The sequence below is a fragment of the Rhipicephalus microplus genome, chromosome 3 (genome assembly GCF_043290135.1).
Source record: "Rhipicephalus microplus isolate Deutch F79 chromosome 3, USDA_Rmic, whole genome shotgun sequence".
Lineage (NCBI taxonomy): Eukaryota > Metazoa > Arthropoda > Arachnida > Ixodida > Ixodidae > Rhipicephalus > Rhipicephalus microplus.
In genome coordinates, this window is record NC_134702.1 from 246,433,661 (window position 1) to 246,450,128 (window position 16,468).

At 43.7% G+C, this 16,468-nt stretch overlaps 1 protein-coding gene across 1 annotated transcript in view; it reads right to left on the reverse strand.

Annotated features, from left to right (window-relative positions):
- LOC142804204 (uncharacterized) overlaps positions 1–16,163 on the reverse strand; it is a 122,175-nt gene extending 106,012 nt beyond the window's left edge. Inside the window, exons 1-2 of the mRNA XM_075890883.1 lie at positions 16,094–16,163; positions 11,432–11,564 (exon numbers count right to left, since the gene is read on the reverse strand). The gene's annotated coding sequence lies outside the window, so the exon portion shown is untranslated. The remainder of the gene's footprint in view (positions 1–11,431; positions 11,565–16,093) is intronic.
- Between the last annotated feature and the right edge of the window lie 305 nt (positions 16,164–16,468).

A 16,468-nucleotide genomic window follows, 5' to 3' on the forward strand; every position in this document is an offset into this window, starting at 1 on the left:
AAACTATTTGAATGAGGAAATTGTATGTTGCTTTGCGAAACATTTGATTAGACTGCTTTGAACCTTATATCTCTTAATTATTATTGTTTTTCTGCTATATGCCTGCGAAATACATATGCCCGCAAAATAAAAAAACACGTGGCAAACCTGCTTGTGCGCCAGTGGAGGAGGACCGCCAGGGGGCGCCGACTAGTGCGGACGCGCGAACAGGCACTACCAGCATTGATCTACGCAGATGATATAGTGCTAATGGCCGACAACAAGGAACATTTGCAGAGATTGGTGGACATATGCGGTAATGAGGGAGATAGGTTAGATCTTCGATTCAGTAAGAAAAAATCAGCAGTCATGATTTACAATGATCACGAAGGTAGTGAGCTTAAAATACAGGAGGTCACGCTAGAGATAACAGATAAATACAAATATCTGGGCGTATTGATAAGCAATAGAACCGAGTACCTGAGGGAACACGAAATATACGTAATGACTAAAGGTAACAGGAATGCAGCAGTGATGAAAAATAGGGCACTATAGAAATACAATAGGTATGATGTTGTAAGAGGAATATGGAAAGGGGTCGTGGTTCCTGGGCTGACGTTCAGCAATGGGGTCTTGTGCGTGAGATCAGAAGTTCAAGCAAGATTAGAAATTAACCGACGTGGAATAGGTAGGCTTGCCTTATTAAGAGCTCACGGGAATACACCATATCAGGGAGTACAAGGTGATATGGGATGGAAATCATTTGAGGGCAGGAAAGCTAGCAGCAAGATAAAATTTGAGAAGCGATTGAGAGAAATGGGGGAGGAGCGTTGGGCTAGCAAGGTATTCAGCTAGTTGTACATGAAGAATGTCGATACAAAATGGGGGAAGCGAACCAGGAAGTTGACTAGTAAATACTTAGAAAACAGCAGGTGGCCAAACCAAGAAGAACTATCGGTTAAGAAGAAAGTGAAGGAAGCCGACACCGATATGGGGAGAATTGGCATGATCAAGAAGTCTGCACTAAAGATATATCAAATTTTTAAGCAGGAAATTGCCAAGGAAAGGATCTATGATAATACTCGGGGTAGTTCTCTACTGTTTGAGGCCAGGACGGGAGTATTGTGAACCAAGACATATCGAGCCAAATACGAAGAGCTAGATACAGTATGCAGTGCGTGTGAAGAGGAAAAAAAACTGCGGAACACTTGACAATGTTCTGTAAAGGGCTTTATCCTATAGTTCAGGATGATGGCGCAGAGTTTTTCAAAGCACTGGGGTTTCGGGACAGTGAGGGCCAAATAGCCTTTAAGCGGGTAGAAAGAACTAAAAGGAGGTTATATGATTCGTGGCTAAAGTCAAGGCGTGAATGAAAATTAAACCCTTCACTGCAAAGTACACATCCTCAACCTCACTATTTGAGGGAAAAAATAAATCTACTTTTTGTTTCATTAACCATTACGGCTTAGTGGCGCTAGCCACCACCATATCTAAAGGGTACAGCCATATACATCCATCCATCCATTCATCCAGCGCTGATTTTGGCTCCTGCTTTTTTCAAAGTTTCGATTGGTTTCTTTCGTCGAAACACAGTACATTATGTGTTAAACTACGTAGTGAGTTGTGAGGACTTGACCAACACCGCCCTTTCTACAGTGGGTGACTTTTTCCCCTTTATAAGTGTGTGCAGTTCCGACCGTGCCAAGGCACAGCTAAAGCTAACGCGGTAAGCCTAACCTCGGCGAGGCAGCGCAGGTAGGCCTAGGCCTAACCCTGCGACCACGGGCGCCTTAGCCCAAGATGAAAATCGGGGAAGGAGAGGAAATCTACCAGGACGAAGCAAGCAGCCCCAGTTGGATGACAGCATATAGCCGCAAGAACAGCAAGGGGATGAGAACGGCCACTACTACCCGCGAACGCACCCCAACGCGTGGCGGACGAAAGGTGGGTGGCCACACCGCCGCCCCACGGAACGCGTGCCAATGCATCGTCACCACCTCGAGACTCCCTCCACTTCCGAAATACGCGTGCCGCATCATCGTAAGGCCGAGGAACGGTCTGAATGTGACCAAGGTCAGTCAAATACATTTCCAGCAAGCCCTGGCCATGGCGGCGGCCCTGGCTCCTGCCAAAATTGAAGAGGACAACAGTTGTCCAAATGGCACTCAAAACATTTATGTGGTGTGTAGTCCTCATGAGAAGAATGCGTGCGCCTACGTAATGGCGCAGCAAGTCCGACTGGGCGATTGCACGTACCGGGTCTCTGTGTACCCAGCTCCCCCCTATGACACGTGCAAAGGTGTTATAAGGGGTGTAGACGTGGATATCAGCGAGGCTCAGCTCCGAGCACGAATTGTGAACAACCGCAACCCAGGAGCCATCGAGGTCAAACGAATCAAGAACACCATGGCTGTGGTAGTATTGTTCAAGGGTATGAAGGTGCCCAAATATGTGTCCCTTGGCACGAGCATGTTTCGCTGCACACAATACAGGAGACACACAGAGGTCTGCTATGGCTGCGGAGGTTTGGGACACCGTGCTGACGTTTGCCCTAGTTCAATCAGCAAGTGGTGCCGCACGTGCGGACAGAAATCACCAACGGAGGATCATCATTGCACTCCAAAGTGTTCGCTAGGCAGAGGTTCACATACCACTGCAGACCAAGCATGCAAAGACGAATTTCAAGTCCCCTACATCTTCAGAAGGAGACGATGCCAACGCCACCGGTGCTCCGAGAAGACACAGATGGCCTTAGGACTGCGGTCCCATGACTCCAGCGTCTCACCTAGCGTCTCCGGAACACCCAGGAGAGGCCATTCCGTCACGCCAGCTGCGTAGCGGCGCAAGAGCCGCTCGCGTTCCTAAGGGCGTTCGGTGTCTAGAAGGAGATTCCAGGAGGAACTCACGTGGGCGGATAGAGTCAATGAGAAGACGCCCTAACCCAAAAAATGGCAGCATATCCACGGAGTGAATGATGGGGAGTGGGGCGAAGCATTCGTCCGTCCATTCGTTCTTGCTTCCGTCCGTTCCTGCGTACGTCTGTATAACCATCCATGTGTCCATCCACCCGTCCGTGCGTGCGTCTGTTCGTGCGTCCGTCCCTGCGTTCGTCCATGCATCCGTGCCTGCGTCCGTTCATGCATCCATCCTTGCATCTGTCTGTGTGTCCGTTCGTCCATCTATTCAGCACTCCAAGCACCACCATCTCGCATCTTTTCATCATATATTCTCCATACAGAAGCAACGCCACCCAGCGGACATTTCAAGGACTAAACGGGAGGTGGCACATGCACACGTTCTTACGGCTTGCGCTTCGGGTTTACTTCCCACCTTGAACCACCTCGAGTTCATGGCATATACTAGTTCACTGTATTCATGACTATGTGGCCCAACGCTCGCTAAACCTTTCTAAAACCAAGGAGGTTACACCCAGCGAGTATAACGTAGCAACCCTTTCTTGTCAGATCGTACTCAATGTACATGCCAATAGCTGCTGATGGGGATCGCAGCGTGCACGTTAACTAAAGGCTAAATGCTCCTGTCTCCCATTCCCCCTTAGCAGCCATTATCATGTGCATTAAGCACTATCTTTTATTGTTCAACAACGCACAGAAGAAATCTCTCACCGGAACCACCTTGGAGGTCAAAGTCATAAGGGCCGCTATTTCGGGTATGTGCCACTAGTGGTTACGTATTACGAGGGACGCACAAGCCACGCCATACGGAGCTTCGCCCCTAAAAGGTAACGCGGCCGGCATGGCCGGAGCATGGTGAAAAAAGTGAGATTGAACTATTACGTCAGGAGATTGCTAGTCTCAAAGCAGAGCTACGCAAGCAGAAAGCCGCGCAGGCCATTTCCAGCAAAGCTGAGGGCGCAAACGTGGCGCATAACGCTGTGCATAAAAGCACGCAAGAACTCAAAGTCGAGGTCAGTAAGGCCAAGCATAAGGCTCCACCTCCAAAGGATGAGAGCGACTCGGAGATGCCTGGAGTGGAAATCTCGCAGAACAAGATGCTAGAAGAGTTACTTAGGATTTCCAAAGAAAATCAGTTAAGCTTTAAACAACTCGCGCTGCGCATGGGAGCACTTGAGAGTAAAGTAGGAGCCATAGAAAATAAGGTAGTCGCAGTTGAGAATAAGATTGCTATTAAAACCAAGCCAACGGTTCGTACACAAGCTGCAGCTAACGATGATACGGGGGCGACGCCACAGGGTCAATAAAACGGAAACTAGCAAAATGGCGGGCCCTCAAAATAACTTAGTAATTTGGCATTAGAATTGCACTAGCTTTCAAAGGCGCAAGACATCACTGCAACAGTACGTTATGGCTCAGGCAGAAAGGCCGCAAGTAATTTTGCTACAGGAAACACTGTGCGACACAACCACCTTCACTGGTTACAAATCGGTGGCGGCCAGAGGGGAGTGCAAGAGAGGTATATCTATGCTGGTGGGCAAAAAGCTCGCATACGCTGTACATGACATTCAACCAGGTCGTGGCAGAATGGAGGCGCTTTTCATTGAGGTTATCCCTAACAAATGGCTTAAACAAAGCGTGTTCATTCTCAATATTTACAGCCCACCATCCGATCACAGACAGTCTTTCCACTCCCTGTTTACGAAGGCCGCTACAATCGCTAGACAGTCACCGTGAGTAATCGCGGGAGACTGCAACGCCCCACATAACGCATGGGGGTAGATCAGGCAATCGTCTAAGGGCATAAATCTTCCGCGGGCAGTCGATGACCTAACGCTGACAGTCACCACCAATCCCCGGTTTCCCACGGGACTGAGAACGTCGGTGGCTAGAGACACAACCCCCGATCTCGCGTTTATGAAAAATATACAACAAACAATCTGGGATAACAAGCGAGAAAACCTGGGCAGCGATCACTTCATCTTTAGTGTTACCATTTAGGTCAGAGCCCCCCCCCCCCCCCGCCTAGGGAATTTAAAGTGACGGACTGGGATGCTTTCCGAAAGCTCAAAAGAGGACACGGGCGAATATCACAGCTTAAGCAAACTCATTCAGACGCTCAGAGCAGATGTTGAAAAGGCCACAAAAACTATTCAAACCGAGCTCAATGTTTCCAGGATGGATCCGCACCTCGCACATCTATTGGACGCCAAAGCCTCCGTTTAGAGGCGATGGAAAACACAGAGGCTTAACCGGTGGTTACGAAAGAGTGTTGCGGAACTTAATAGGAAGATCGAACAGCTGCCAGTCAAAGCTGTGAATTGTTCTACACTGGAATTTTTTGTGAACTGTCTAAAAGAGAATGATTTTTCAAAAAATGTACACATGTGAATCATAAAGTATCCTATGTGTATCAATACTTTCTTCTCTTTTTGTGGAGCTTTATTATGCCTCCACTCCTGCATGGGCCCGATTAGGGCCTGCAGTACGTACAAATAAATAAATAAATAAATAAATAAATAAATAAATAAATAAATAAATAAATAAATAAGTAAATAAATAAATAAATTGTCAATTAACAACAATTTTCGCGCATTATTGTAGCACTATAACAATACGTCAATGTTTTGTATATGTGCTTTTGTTGTAAAGAAGGCACACAGAAGTAATTCGAAGGACAATAGCGTTTATCACGCTGCGCTGACTGTGCAACGGGATGATCAAAAAAGCTAATGTTTCCAACGCTTTGCCAAGACGACACAGTGGCGGCGCCTGCCCGTACTTTGCCTTCTAGTCCTTATTACCTCCGAGACAGGCGTGCATCTTTCTCCGCGGGCGCCCATGCCTTTCTTCATTATTGAAGAAAACTTACCAGATGGCGCTCGTGAATAACGTGCCTCGGACGTTAGTTCAGACTAGCAAGGTGGATGGACGTGTTTTTTTAGCTCTCCCGATCAACTGCGCCGATAAGTGATTTTAACTGTTTCGAGCTTGCCTTGATACTAATAAGGCAGCAGTTAAAACCTTTGTAGCACGTATTACAATGGACGGCGTTTTCGGGGGTGAGTCACCAGGTATTTACTAGTTTGTGTGTGCCTGTTTGTTTCTTTGTGTTTTTTCTCTTGCCGGCCCGTGGTGGAGGTGCACGTACAGTGAACACGCAAATTTTTGTAGTAGAGCTTAGACTTTCTCTTTTTCGTAGGGCAGGGTTCGTGTTTTGTAATTATCGAGTGAGACAATTCATAAGGACAATTGTGTCAGAAAGACAGGGTCAAAAATTCTGTGAAGTGTTCAAGATGCGGGGTGGGTTTAAAATTGGACCCAATGCAGAAATTACGGAGAGGAAGCTGACATCAAGTGTAGCAAATGTGAGGTACTGGACAAAATGGAGAAAATGATGGTTTCCCAGAGTGAACTGCTGATGAGAATAACCGAGTTGGCGACAGAGCAAGAGAAAACAAGGGCTATGGCAGAAACACTGAAGTCCGCCGAGGAGGCACTAGCTAAGGTGAACAAAGGAGCGGCCGACGAAGAGAACAGTGAGCACTGGCAACCAGAATGGCGGAGAAGAGCAAGCAGGTTTGGAAAAAAACAGGTTCACCCAGCTAAATGGTCGCGAGACCCAGTTTCAGTTATGTAGTGGTGGGGCTGGGAGGGGAAAAAGCAGCCAGCTTCACATCTGCAAGTAACCCTGAGGCGCAGGACGCTCCAACTGAAAAGTCACAGCATCTGATAATTGCCGGGGACTCTAATTTATGTTGATGCACAGAGGAATCAAAGAGAGGGTAAGAGGTGACAAGAGGGTTGCAGTATGGACGTTCACAGGGCACAAGCTGGAAGCAGTCGTGAGGTAAGAGAGCACAAAACTCAAACCTACAGCTGATGGATGAAACCTCATGGTAATTTCAAGTGGTTTAAACGATGTCTTAAATGAAGATACGGCAGGACTATCAACCACATGGCGAAAAGGGTTGATGGCATACGCGCCACTTCACCTCAGGAACAGGTAGTGATAGATGCACGATATCTTTGGTACCAGTGCGTGACGGCAACCTGAAAAGAGCGGTTGTCAACGCGAACCAAGAAATATGGCGGATGAGTCTAGAGAAAGACTTTGAGGTGGTGTAAATAAACAGAGAGGTGCATAGGTGGGGTGGTGTTCAACGAGACAGAATTCACTTCGATGGGCGACTAGGTCGTGAGGTGTGTGGGCGACTTGCAGGACGCGCAGTAGCTTTTTGGGGGGCACGTGGGCCCTTTGCGTGCCGGATAGCTCGTAACGAGGAAAACAACCAGGCAGACTCTTTGACAGGTGGTATGAACAGATACGATTCCAAAGTGGCACGAATACCTAAGACATGTAGAGTCCGGGGCAGAAATAGACGTAGCCACAAGGGCCGAGCCACTTCATACGTAGAGTATATTAACATGCCGGGTGGCAGGAATAGGCTGAAAAGGGTAGGGATAGAAGAACAGCTAAGGAAAGAGAGGCCGATGGTATACGGTTTGGTAGAAACACATCTTTGGGAGATGGAACAACTTCCCAACAATCCGGACTACACGTGGGAATATTGTATTAGAACAGACGGACAGAAAGGGGGGTAGTATTGGGGCATTCATTAATAAAAGTACAGAGTGGCAAAGGGTCAAGCAGGAGTGCAAGGAACATTTATGGCTAAACGGAAAGTGGCAGGCTCAATGACACTCTTTGGTTTGGTGTAAATATGGACGAGAGCAAAAGTCGGAGAGGAAAACCATGCAATGGTGAAGTGTATATCAGAGTACATTGAGGAATCAGGAGGAGAGTGCGAGATAATTATACTAGGAGATATGTATGCGCACATAGAAGAAATCGATAAGTATACCGACCCAACAGCTAAAGTGATCATAGATATGTGTGAAAGGCACGATTTGATTATTTGCAACAGTACTGAGAAGTGTGAAGGGCAAATAACGCGGGTGGTAGGAAGGCTGCAGTCGACGATAGGTAACGCACTGATATCACATAGGATGTATCCATTATGTATGAATGTATTCACGGGAAGCATCCATTATGATCAATGAAAAGATTAGAAGAAAGGGGGCTCTGTGGCTGGCAGAAGTACAAAAAAGGATGGAAAGGCCGCTGCGAAATTTTCGAATCTTCTAAAGTACCTACGAAATAAGATGAGCCTAGAGCAGAGATTTATAACTACAGCTCAAGGTGCCAGGCTAGGAGGGGACGAGCCTATTTAATATATAAGAACAAGGGTGACAGAATGATTTCAACAAAGAAGTGCCTTTTGCACGATAATAGACAAGGATGAATCAAGTGGCGCAATGGCTCCATTTTCAAAACGAAAGGGGGAAAGGGCTGAGAAGAGGTTTTCTAGTAGTACATCAATAGGCCCAGTTGGCATTTCAATTATGCTGATAAAGACATTGGGTTTGAAGTCTAAGCAGGCCTTGAGAGAGGCAGTGAGCAAAATAATAATAGATGGAGAATTCCCGATGGATGGAGACTTAGTAGGATGAGCAGCATCTATAAAAGAAAGGGGGACAAAGCTGACATAAACGACTACCGTCCTATACCAGTGACATCAGTGGTCTACAGGCTGGTGATGCAGATTATAAAGGAAAGACTGCAGGCATGAATAGAGAATGAGGATGTGCTGGGAGAACTGCATAATGAGTTTCAGAAACACCGGAGGTTAGAAGACAGTCTGTTCTCACTGGCGCAGTGCATTGAAATAGCAGAAAAAGAAACAGGCCCCTGTGGCTAGCATTTTTGGATATCAAGGGAGCGTACGATAGCGGGTTCACAAGAGGACTTGTGGGGAATACTGGACACACTAGGTGTGGAAGATAGAGTCACTAATCTTGTAAAGGATATCTATAAAGGTATCAAGGTAGTTATAAAGTGGGAAAAAGAACTATCCAAGCCCACGGGGGTACAACGGGGGATAAGGCAGGCATGTCCTCTTTCAACCTTGTTATTCATTATGTAGCTGCAAGAATTAGAAGCCAAACTAGAAGGAAGGGGACTTGGCTTTAACCTCTCTTTCGTCAAACAAGAAAAACTAATTGAACAGGCACTACCAGCATTGATGTACGCAGATGATATAGTGCTAATGGCCGAAAACAAGGAAGATTTGCAGAGATCGGTGGACATCTGCGCTAATGTGGGAGATAGGTTAGAATTCAGATTAGGTAAAAAAATCAGCAGTCATTATATTGAAGGTCATGTGTTTAGAATACGGAAGGTGACGCTAGAGATAACAGACAAATAAAAAAATCGGGGCGCCTGGATAAGCAATGGGGCCGAGTACCTAAGAACACATGTTATACGTGACGACTAAAGGTAACAGGAATGCAGCAGTGATGAAAAACAGGGCACTGTGGAACAACAATAGGTATGATGTTCTGAGAGGAATGTGGAATATGGTCATAGTTCCTGGTCTGACGTTCGGCAATGCGGTCTTGTGCATGAGATCAGAAGCTCAAGCAAAATTCGAAATTGAGCAACGTAGAATGGGTAGGCTTGTCTTAGGAGCTCTCGGGAATACTCCAAATCAGGGAGTACAATGTCATAAGGGATGGACATTATTTGAGGGCAGGAAAGCTAGTACAAAGGTAAAATTTCAGAAGAGATTGAGAGAAATGGGGAAGGAGTGTTGGGAGAGAAATGATTCCAGGTACTTTTACATGAAGAATGTCGATACAAAATTGAGGAAGCGAACCAGAAAATGGACCGGTGAATACTTGAAAAACAGCAGGGTGCCAAATCAAAAAGAATTATTGATTAAGAAGACGGCGAAGGAAACGGAGACCAATAAGTAGAGAATCGGCATGATTAAGAAGGCCGCACTAGAGATCTATTGAACTTTTAAGCAGAAAATTGCCAAGGAAAGGATCTGTGATAATACCCGGGGTAGTTCTCTTTTGTTTCAGACGAGGACGGGACTATTGCGAACCAAGAATTATCGGGCAAAACACGAGGGGTAAACACTGTATGCAATGTGTTTTGAGAGGAGGAGGAAACAGCCAAACACTTGATAATGTTCTGTAAAGGACTTCACCCTGTAGTTCAGGATGATGGCGGAGAGTTTTTCAAAGCACTGGGGTGTAGGGATAGAGAGGGCAAAACAGACTTTAAGCGGGTAGAATTACCTAGAAGGAGGTTATCTGATTGGTGGCTAAAGTCAAGGCCCGAGTGAATATTAAACCCTTGACTGCAAAGCACCAGTCTTCAGTTTAACTATTTAAGGAAAAAAATCCAGTTTTTAGTTCACTAAGTATGACGGCTTGGTGGCTTTGGCCACCGCCAGATGTAAAGGGTACAGCCGTATCAATTCATCCGTCCATCTCTTCTCGATGCGCTCGTTAGCCTTTGCTGCACGGATCGAGAATCTGTATCGCAGCGCTTCCAGAATACAATTCACCAATTTGCTCGCGCAAAACATAAAATAAACGTTTTGTTAACTCTCTCCTCACGCAAGACTATTGTCTCTCGATGACATTTGCAGTAAAACATGCATATACGGGTTCATTTTTCATTTCGCGGGCATTTGCTGTTAGCAGAAGAAAATCATAATTAACAGATTTAATGTTCGGAACTCTCTAATTTTATGTTTTGCGAATCAATCTTTATTTTCATCAATGAAATTTTTTATCCGTTTTTGTTCTTTCAGAAGCTATTTAATTAAACTTACCTAACTACACAACATTTTAGAACGCAAAAATAGTCTTACTCCAGGCAATGGTTAGCAACATGCATTTCGTCGCCTCGTAATTGCATGTGTTGGCATATTTTTCAACTCTAAGGAAAATAGCTGGAGCACCCTGCATATGTATATATGCCATTTAAATGCTTTTATTTACCAGTCAATTGGAAAAGGGCGGCTGTTACGAAATAGTGGTGACAACTCCTACATTTATATTTTTACTTCAATAAATAAACAAATTTTTTGGCAATCAGTTCTGAAGTGCTGAATCATACTTTGTCTTCAATATTTTCCATTATAGATCTTTCAAGACTTTCTAGCATGCAGTGTACAACGCTTGAAATATGATAGTTTATTTCTTTATGCTTATAAAATGAAGCTTTCGTTGCTTTCCTTGTGACAGAAGCCGGGTAGGTGTTAAATCATTTGATACCGGTGCAAAAGACTGCCATGAATAGCTAGTACGCTTTAATGACAGAATATTTGTGAATTTCGTTTTTACACACATCATCTTCTTTCAACTGGAAGCACAGTTTATATTTTGGTAATCGCACATGCGTTTTAAGTGCAGAAAGCATATTTCTTTGCATAGGAAAGCACCTCGTTTTCGGATCAATACAATTTTTATTAAAAAAATTCACTGACACTACACTACCTATTATTCACAGCCTAAGATCATGTACTATTCAATATGAGTCATAAGATGTATTCAAGTAGGTGACAGTGGGTGTGTTGAAAAGGGCTGTTTTTCATTAGTAGCGCCAGAACATGTTATGTTCAGGTAATTGTGAAAGCTGCCAAGGCAGTTATGTTGAAAAATTACACATCACTTACAGACAACTATTAGGCAGACTTGAGTCACGAGCCCGAAAAGTACCAGCAGCAGAGTCGTTGCAGAGTACCCCTGGCACAGTTCTTTCATTTCAAATAGAACACAAGTTTTTTGAGCAGGTATACGTGGCAAATTCTGTAAAAAGAATGTGAATCGTTAAAATGACCATTCACATTATTTTTATAGCGAATCGAATCCTAAAGGAATCTTAGAACGTGGATGGTTGCAAGTGTGATGAATAAATTACTCGACAAAAGCTGAATGCCTGGCTCTTTTTGTTAATTTTTGTCCTCCTTTGTTTGTGACATAGACAGTGTAAAGAAAATGCTCAATAAACATATTTCTCATATTATTCCTTACTTACTACTTCTTTTGTTTCATATACATCTTGGTCCTAGTTCGAATAGGTTACATATTTGTTTCTTTCATAGTCAAAAGTGCATTGTTCAGTTCCATTTTGAGGTGTTATAATTGTAGTATATACTTTGTTATTCCGATGGTATGGAATCACAAAGGTTTACTGTACTTAAGCAGTTTTTAGCTTATTCACGTATCTTAATAGGAGTACAATTGTAGTGGTACAAATTTAAAGTAATCGTCAGTTTTTAGGGCAACGAGGTGATTTGAAAGCTGATGAAACAACAAGGAGAAGAAAGCAGTGCACGCCAGTGATAGCAAGCGCTAACAGAAAGCGTCTAGGATCAGGATTATACATTCAAAGCCAATATAATGTGCGGTTGTTCGAGAGGAAAACGACGACCAGTGAACGTGCCGGCTGGCAAGAACTTAAGCTAGACAGCCGATGACGACACTGTGAAATTCAAATATTTCAGAATTTTACACTACGCATAACTGAACCGGATTTGGCTTGTAGAATACATAGCAACTAAGACTCAGCAAGCATTGAGCTTATTTCACAGAATAAGCAATCGCAAGTTTGCTTATATAGGAGCACCACGGTAATGCTTTGCAAGATGTAAATGTGCCGAATTTTGTAATTAGGGTGTGGGTATTCTAGGGTGGACTGCTTATAGAACTAAGCCACTGATTGTCGTGGAGCGCGAAGCACTGCGCTAGTTTCTGCGGCATGCTTGGTTTGCAGCAAGTGAAGTAGTTTATTGGCAGAGTGTCTGCCTTCGTTGCTCGGTCGATTGCACCTACTATAGGTTAAAATATTTTTAAAATTGCACAGCTGACCATCACGGGCGTACACGCCACATGAGGTGATGGCTAGGCCCTTTTAGAAAGCTTGGCGAACGACGGCTCGCGTGTCAGCTGTGGAAAAGAGCCCGGCCCCACAGTCAATCATGACCTCATAACTTCTATGTTCACACTAGAATCGACGCGCTGAGCGCGCGCTTTTTCGGAGCATTATGTATCGCCATAACATCTCCGAAAGACGTACACGCCATACGCGGCATGAATCTTGTTAGATTCAAGAGCAGCCAATGTTTCAACATCTCGCGGCATGCTACTCTTGCGGTGTTCTGGGTGTCATATCACGGTTTGGAAATCATATTGTATCTTAGCGTTAGGGTCCACCACCCGAATTTTCATGACCATCCGAGTGGCCTCGTGATGTCCCGCGTACAGCTCCATCTGGCAATGATTATTTGCCAAGCAGCTTCGGGAAGCACTCTCTGGCATATGACAGGAGTTGGGAACCTCCACAGCAACCGCCTGCTTCTCGTTCTCTCTCACCACCGCCTGACCTCCCACCCCCTTTGCCACTGAAAAACTAGCCAGCGAGGCCGATGGATAGTAAGTCCCTGGAGATAGCTACAAACAGGAATTTCTCTTATGTTGATGCTCAAGAACAAAGTATATGTTCTTGTTCATAATGGCCGTGTGATGTTTCTGGTGAACACAAGGGCCACAATTTTGATTATGATTATTTTTTTCAAAGACATATTAGAGAGACAAATTGCTTTCAAGTTGGATAGAACATCAAAGTTCTATAGAGTGAGTGCCGAGCCGTTGTGTTTCATCAAAAGCTTGATCTTTACGCTGAGGGCTTATTCATCGCCACAGCCGCTACTTCTCATTGCTCTTGCTAGAGGTGAAGAAGTGCGTACTGTTGATTGCATGAGCGCTTACTTGGTGGCACGCCACCACTCCGTCGGTTTACACTTAGCGCATGCTCTACTTTGATGGGAGACCGCTAGAGGACCATGCCCCTTTATGGCACGCGCTCTTGGCGTACGTGACTGGCTAGTCTAACACGTTCTGTCGTGTTACGATCATTGGTGCAGTCCCTATGAATGTAAGTGTCCCACTGCTATCAAAGAAACTTGTATAGACCTCGTGTAATTTTCCACTACACCCAATAATTCAATATCTCTCGGCCTGGTATTTCATGAAGCACAAGGCCATTGTACTCGAAGTGAAACATTCTCCGAAACACCCCTGTGGTCCGTAAAACTGTATGAAAATTGTTACAGTATTATTTAAATTGTGTACATGCTGCATCAGTAACTAAATAATGAAACATTTTGGTTAGAACATGCACATCAAATAAAACCACGCTTCTACATATGACCGAGTGAGTACATACGAGGAATTAGGGGACTACTGCCTTTCCCTGGAGCGAGCTCTTATTATTCTCTTTATCAATATGGCGTGAGTTTTTTCTATGTGCAATGCTGATGGGCTTGTCGAAGGCCACGTTATTTGGAAAGGGTTACTAAGTATACCCTGCCAAATAACGCAAAAGGTCTATGCAGGGCATAGACCTTTTGCAGAGTGCAGTGCCACTGACAACTACCGCACTGGGAAAGCATTTGTTGGTTGACACATGCCATCAGAACTCTAGAAAAAAACTTTGCGGAAGGCCAACTTTAATTGCGTGTTCTTGACGATGTCACCACAGCTCTGTCACCTACTGTTAGATCACCTGTTCTCTGCAGCGTTAACAACTACGACTCTTTTGATGCGAACAAAGAAGAGTGGGAAGAGGGTGGTTGCCCCTCATTGTGTGGTTTCAATCAACGGCTTACACACTGGCTTGCAGGCCGTTTAGTGTTCTTCAGAGCCTGACATATTCACTATTGTTAGGTGTTAGCATTGGTCTGTAAAGAAGACGTGAGCTTATCGGGGCCGGAATAACATACAAATGTGCGGGAAGAACCTTGTAGTCACACATCGGAAGCAAACCCCCCTTTTTTTTAAATAGGTCGCCTAGCACAAGTGTATCCCAAATTTATTGAGTGTTCTTTTGAAACAGGTTTTGGAATGTTACTCGCGAAGAAACATAAAATATCCATCTATCTCTCGTCTCGGACACGTCATACCATGAAGACGTCTCCGGAAAACCTGATCATAATTAAAGTCATAGCGTGTTTTGAGGTCAGAAGGACAAACTATCAGTGACCATGTGGTAGAGCTTATGAAAAAGGGAGTTATCAAATAGACGGCTAATTCAAGGGTAGCTCCCATAATTCTTGTTAAAAGAGAGATAGATCTTATAGAATACGTGTAGAGTATAATAATAATAATAATAATAATAATATTAATAATAATAATAATAATAATAATAATAATAATAATAATAATAATAATAATAATAATATTAATGGTTCGCTTCACCAATACACAGTAGGTGGAGGGGGGGAGAATAAGAGCGAGTATGCGCTTAGCTAAGTTCTCACTCTCCTTTTCACATAACGCAGGGGCAGTGTTGGCAATAAAACACCACAGCTGACAAAAGTAAACAACATGCACACCACATAAACAATATTAAAAATATAAAATTGCCAAACTCACTGCAGACAGTTGTGCTTACAAGAACAAAAAAAAACACACACACACAGTGCAATAAACATATATACAAATGTAAATGAAATGTCAAAATTTGTATACCACAAACAGACAAAACACATGATTTACGCACAGCGCTGAGGGCATTTTCATCCGTTGTGTTTTTGTTTATTGTTCTCAATTTTCGCTATGGACTCGGAAGATAAATATTAAATGTCCGGAGCGTTATTAAGATATTGGCGAAGTTGTGAAAGGGTGACATGTGCTATGTTAGCACCTGATGACTATAACCCTTTTAAGTGTAACAGTAGCTGATAAGTAATTTTTGTTGTCTATATTTCTTTATGAGGAAGGAAACAAGATGGCTGATGACAGTGTGCATATTTCGTTTAGTAACATTATATAGAAGCGATATCTGTGATAGTAGATAAAAGTTTTTTTGTTTATTTTTATAGCGGCGTAAAAGCCTCTAAATTTATAGGTTGTATATATTGATGGTTTCATGTTTATTACACTTGTGATTTGTTGCATGTGCGCGAGGAAGGTTTTAATTTAGGCGGATTATTTCATTACGAAGAGAAAAAATTTTCGGTAAATAAGTTTTAGTTGTTGCCGCTCACACTAACGTGCAGTATTTTAAATGTCAAAAGAAATAAAGCGTGGTATATAGCAAGCTTTGCCTTTAAAGGTAAAACAGATTGATGTCGGCAAATTATACCAACCGCTTTCGATGCTCTTAATGAAATGCTGCGGACGGCATCATTCCATTGCTAGCGTTGTGTGAAGCGCTATTGATTATATTGACTTGACAATTTCAACTGGCTGGGATTTATACCACAAATGCACTAAAGTACAAAATGTTTCCTTTCTAGAAATAAAAATTAAAGCATTAGATTGGTTTACATTACCTGGTAGTGCATTTTCTTTTGTCCAACGTTCTAGCTTACCATGGGAAAATAGTTCAGTGTGTGTACCACCAGAAAGAAGAATGGTAGTGTCGTGCGCATAAATAAGAAATTTTGATTGATTATCAATGTTTCTAATATCATTATTATAAAAGTTAAAGAACAAAGGACCAACTATACTGCCACCTAGTACACTGGCTGTAATATCTCGCGTCTTGCACTGAAAAATGCTGATTTGGACGTACTGCTTCCGATGCAGAACTTTAATAAATCGAAAGCGTGCTGTCTAGTCGCAGTATCAACGTTTGAAGGCTGTAAGAAAAAAGGAACGTGTACCCCGTACGACGTATGTTTGACGCTACCTAATTATTACATTGG